This window comes from Engystomops pustulosus, chromosome 2 (assembly GCF_040894005.1).
Source record: "Engystomops pustulosus chromosome 2, aEngPut4.maternal, whole genome shotgun sequence".
NCBI classification, from domain to species: Eukaryota; Metazoa; Chordata; class Amphibia; order Anura; family Leptodactylidae; genus Engystomops; species Engystomops pustulosus.
The window spans coordinates 8,088,990-8,094,859 of record NC_092412.1 but is presented as its reverse complement, the minus strand read 5'-3'; positions in this window follow the sequence as shown (position 1 = coordinate 8,094,859).

Genomic DNA, 5,870 nt, shown 5'->3' with positions numbered 1-5,870 from the left:
GGACGCTCTCTCTTCTGGTATATGAGGTTACAGAGGAGGACGCTCTCTCTTCTGGTATATGGGGCTACAGATGAGGACGCTCTCTCTTCTGGTATATGAGGTTACAGATGAGGACGCCCTCTCTCCTGGTATATGAGGTTACAGATGAGGACGCTCTATCTTCTGGCATATGGGGCTACAGATGAGGACGCTCTCTCTTCTGGCATATGAGGTTACAGATGAGGACGCTCTCTCTTCTGGCATATGAGGTTACAGATGAGGACGCTCTCTCTTCTGGCATATGAGGTTATAGATGAGGACGTTCTCTCTTCTGGTATATGAGGTTACAGATGAGGACGCTCTCTCTTCTGGTATATGAGGTTACAGATGAGGACGCTCTCTCTTCTGGTATATGAGGTTACAGATGAGGACGCTCTCTCTTCTGGTATATGAGGTTACAGATGAGGACGCTCTCTCTTCTGGTATATGGGGTTACAGAGGAGGACGCTCTCTCTTCTGGTAAATGGGGTTACAGATGAGGACGCTCTCTCTTCTGGTATATGGGGCTACAGATGAGGACGCTCTCTCTTCTGGTATATGGGGCTACAGATGAGGACGCTCTCTCTTCTGGTATATGGGGCTACAGATGAGGATGCTCTCTCTTCTGGTATATGAGGTTATAGAGGAGGACGCTCTCTCTTCTGGTATATGAGGTTATAGATGATGACGCTCTCTCTTCTGGTATATGGGGCTACAGATGAGGATGCTCTCTCTTCTGGTATATGAGGTTATAGATGAGGACGCTCTCTCTTCTGGTATATGAGGTTATAGAGGAGGACGCTCTCTCTTCTGGTATATGAGGTTACAGATGAGGACGCTCTCTCTTCCGGTACATGAGGTTACAGAGGAGGACGCTCTCTCTTCTGGTATATGATGTTATAGATGAGGACGCTCTCTCTTCTGGTACATGAGGTTATAGATGAGGACGCTCTCTCTTCTGGTATATGGGGCTACAGATGAGGACGCTCTCTCTTCTGGTATATGGGGCTACAGATGAGGACGCTCTCTCTTCTGGTATATGAGGTTGCAGATGAGGACGCTCTCTCTTCCGGTATATGGGGTTACAGAGGAGGACGCTCTCTCTTCTGGTATATGAGGTTATAGATGAGGACTCTCTCTCTCCTGGTATATGAGGTTATAGATGAGGACGCTCTCTCTTCTGGCATATGGGGTTACAGATGAGGACACTCTCCTGGCATGGACTGTAGGCAGCTTGCTGCGTTCTGAGGTAAATATCTCGCGGTACCGTGATCCCTGCGGCTCCAATGCTGGGAATGGATGTTGGTTTTGTTTAATGCAGATCTCTAACTAGATCAGGTTATTGGAAGCTGAGGCCTAGGCGGAATGTTAAGAGCGGCCTAAATATCTGTACACTCAAAATCCTGACTGAAATCTCCTCAGCTTCTGGTCACAACTGGCTCAGAGGGGAGACTCCTCCTTCAGAACATTCTAGAGCAGTGGTTCTTAACCTTGTCTGAGGTACCGATCCCACCAGTTTCATATGCACATTCACCGAACACTTCTTCAGTGATAGATCAAATCTGTGTGTGTCCTGACCTCCATGGCGGAGGCTCCGCCGAACCACTGAGACTGACTCACTGAACGCCTAGGGTTCCTCATGGAACTCCAGGTATTGGATATAACAAACCCGGGCTTATGATACAAAGAGCAGAGGTTCAAAGGACCATGAGAAAAAATTAACTGCGATGTTGCTTAGTTACAAAATGGAATATTTATTTTGCGTAAGTAAACTAAAAACCAGGGACATATTCACCATGGACCTTGTATAAAAGGTTAATGATGTACAGATGCGTTTTGGCTCAGAACAGCTTCTCCCTCCTGCTCCTTCACAGTAACAGAGCTCACAGCCTGGTGATCTGACATCACTGGGAGGGAGGAGCTGTACAGGAGCACAAAGGTGGGGGCCGAGAGCTGATGAGTCTGCAGCACAGACAAGTCACATGTTGCTTTTTGAAATGCATCCAAACCAAAGCCCAACCCCTGGGACTACACAAAGGATTGCAAGGTAAGTTCTAACACACAATTATATTTCCAAATTTGCATTGCAGGTGTGATGGTCTCCTGCAAGCTGAAAATGAGGTGCCTGGTTACAGGTTCCCTTCAAGAAGGGATGGTATAATGAACTCTATGGATGTCCATGAACTGGGAACAACTGGAGAATTTCTAAAACAATGAGAATAAATGTATAATGTTTTTCTCAATCCTGGTTTATAGCAACCATCAAAGATCAGAAGCCAATGAGACCTTTTCAGGAACCTGTCAAATCATTATAGCAAAATAATCCCCCCATGGGAAAATATCCATGCCGGGTCCAGTATGTGCTATTAGTGAGGAGCGGCACAGTCCAGCGCCATCACTCCTCCCTCAGTCCAGTGACCTCCCCTCCAGTGTCTGGAGAATCCCCATCTGTCACATCACACATGTCATGGACACAATTGCTTCATATAGAGTTTGCTCTTAGTTCTTGTCATGTTTCCTCAGGTTCTATAGATCCAGGACTCCCAGAGGTTTCTCCTAAAGATGATCCTTTCCATCAATGATCCACCAGGGATCCGGGAGAAGGACAGAGAGCAGATGGCGGCCAGGATCCTGGAGCTCACCCTGGAGATGATCTCCTTGATAACCGGAGAGGTGAGAGTCTCCCAGGACACGGCTCTTATCTCTAGGAATAACAGCGGGAAATGACTGGAGAGGTGAAGGATTCTTAGGATCTATGTAGTGATCAGTGTCTCCCCATACACAGGATTACACAGTAGTGAAGAAGTCGTCTGGTGAGTGTGTGACCCCCCGTGTGTCAGGAGGATGGACCCAGAGCCCCATCACCGAGCCTCCACCTCATTCACTGATACATGAGCAGAAGATCCTAGAACTTACCTCCAGGATCACTGAGCTGCTGAGCGGAGAGGTGAGCGCTGCCGGGAATGCTGGGACATTATATAATAACACAAGGGAGGGGTCTGGGTGATGACTGTGTCATTGTGGGTGTCAGGTTCCTATGAGGTGTCAGGACGTCACTGTCTATTTCTCCATGGAGGAGTGGGAGTATATAGAAGGACACAAGGACCAGTACAAGGACATCATGATGGACCACCAGCCCCTCACATCACCAGGTAAGAGGAGACCTTCCTGATTATAGAGGACAGAGCAGGTGTGAGGTCACCTCCTCCATCATCTCATCATCACATATAGACAATGTATCAGTCACTGTGTATATTTCCTATAGATGGATCCAGTCAGAGAAATCCACCAGAGAGATGTCCCAGTCCTGGAGATTCCCGAGATATTACACAGGAACCAGAGAGATGTCCCAGTCCTGGAGATTCCCGATATATTACACAGGAACCAGAGAGATGTCCCCGTCCTGGAGATTCCCGGGATATTACACAGGAACCAGAGAGATGTCCCAATCCTGGAGATTCCCGAGATATCAAAGAGGAACCAGAGAGATGTCCCAGTCCTGAAGATTCACAAGATATCAAAGAGGAACCAGAGAGATGTCCCAGTCCTGGAGATTCCCGAGATATTAAAGAGGAGCCGGAGGAGAATGTCCCACTGGATCATCAGGTAGGTGGAGCTGAGGTTCCTGTGAATCCTCTATAGATGGATGTAATGAGGCTACTGACCTTCTCCAGCAGCAGTGGGTGGAGGGTCTATGGGGAGATGTTGGTTGGACATAACTATAAATGGTAGAAGAGCAGGAGAAGTGAATAATCTTCTCCCTGGTGTCCATGAGTCTCCACCTCGGGGTCGGGTCACATCGGGTTATGCAGTAATATAACCGGAACATTGATGTTGATGTGTAAAATATTGGGGTGAATGTGGATCCCGTCTCCTCCTGCAGGAGATTATTCCCCTTAGTTCCTGGTTCTAGAGGTTTCTGTCCATCACTTGGATATAAGAGAATCTCTGGAGACATTTCCTTGTTTTCTCATGTCCTTCATGTTGGATCTTTCCAGGAAAGTTGTGGTGGAAGGAGGAGCGGAGAGGAAATCCCCTCATCAGTGACAGAGGAGGGTAAGAGCCTTTCATGTATCTTGTGGGTTATTCTTCCCTTATACATTGCAGGGAGAGGTCACATCCAGTGCTCGGATCAGTTTGTATCTTGATTGAAAATAAATATTAGGTATTAGGCTCCTCGAGGGGTCACACTGCCGGTTGCTGGTGCCATTTATTGACCCAACAAACCGGAAGACAGTGTAGGCTGCACACCAGAAGTGACCTCGGAAATCGGCTGAGTACCTCTGTGTGTTCCTATGCTAGTTTGGATACTGTACGTGGCTCCTGTCTCCACTCCATGATGGCGGAGAACACAGATGGTAGAGATTTTCTGCCAGGGGGCAGAACTGGTATAGGAGAAACAGATGTCCAGAACTGATATTTATCTCGAAGATGATTTTCCAATCGGTCAAAAAAAATATTCTTTCAATTTCGGCTGTCTTTCTAGAAGGGATGTGCGATGTTCTCCACATGACGAGGCCCAATATATGTGCGATGTTCTCCACATGACGAGGCCCAATATATGTGCGATGTTCTCCACATGACGAGGCCCAATATATGTGCGATGTTCTCCACATGACGAGGCCCAATATATGTGCGATGTTCTCCACATGACGAGGCCCAATATGTGCGATGTTCTCCACACGACGAGGCCCAATATATGTGCGATGTTCTCCACATGACGAGGCCCAATATATGTGCGATGTTCTCCACATGACGAGGCCCAATATATGTGCGATGTTCTCCACATGACGAGGCCCAATATATGTGGGATGTTCTCCACATGACGAGGCCCAATATGTGCGATGTTCTCCACATGACGAGGCCCAATATGTGCGATGTTCTCCACATGACGAGGCCCAATATGTGCGATGTTCTCCACATGACGAGGCCCAATATGTGCGATGTTCTCCACATGACGAGACCCAATATGTGCGATGTTCTCCACATGATGAGGCCCAATATGTGCGATGTTCTCCACATGACGAGGCCCAATATGTGCGATGTTCTCCACATGACGAGGCCCAATATGTGCGATGTTCTCCACATGACGAGGCCCAATATGTGCGATGTTCTCCACATGACGAGGCCCAATATGTGCGATGTTCTCCACATGACGAGGCCCAATATGTGCGATGTTCTCCACATGACGAGGCCCAACATGTGCGATGTTCTCCACATGACGAGGCCCAACATGTGCGATGTTCTCCACATGACGAGGCCCAACATGTGCGATGTTCTCCACATGACGAGGCCCAATATGTGCGATGTTCTCCACATGACGAGGCCCAATATGTGCGATGTTCTCCACATGACGAGGCCCAATATGTGCGATGTTCGCCACATGACGAGGCCCAACATGTGCGATGTTCTCCACATGACGAGGCCCAATATGTGCGATGTTCTCCACATGACGAGGCCCAATATGTGCGATGTTCTCCACATGACGAGGCCCAATATAAGTGAGGTTCTCCACATGGCGAGGCCCAGTATATGTGGGCAGGGGAGAAGCCGTACTCATGTAATGAATGTGAGTAATTCCAGGGGAGGGGCTCAGCCCCTGTGTTTTTATTGAAATCCATATAACGAGTACCCAATGTTTTCCATTGTTCACATTGATAACATCCCTTTTTTGGGGCCCTTCTGATATAGAAAACGACCACCAGCCCCACAAAGAGGTCCAGAAATAGGACCTGCTCTATAATGTGCAGTGCAGGCAATCGGCTTCTAATACAAAGTAACGTGATTGTGAGTTATCTGCAGTTTGTGAGGCCGGAGGCAACAGAAAAGTCTTCACTGTCCTATACCGGCGC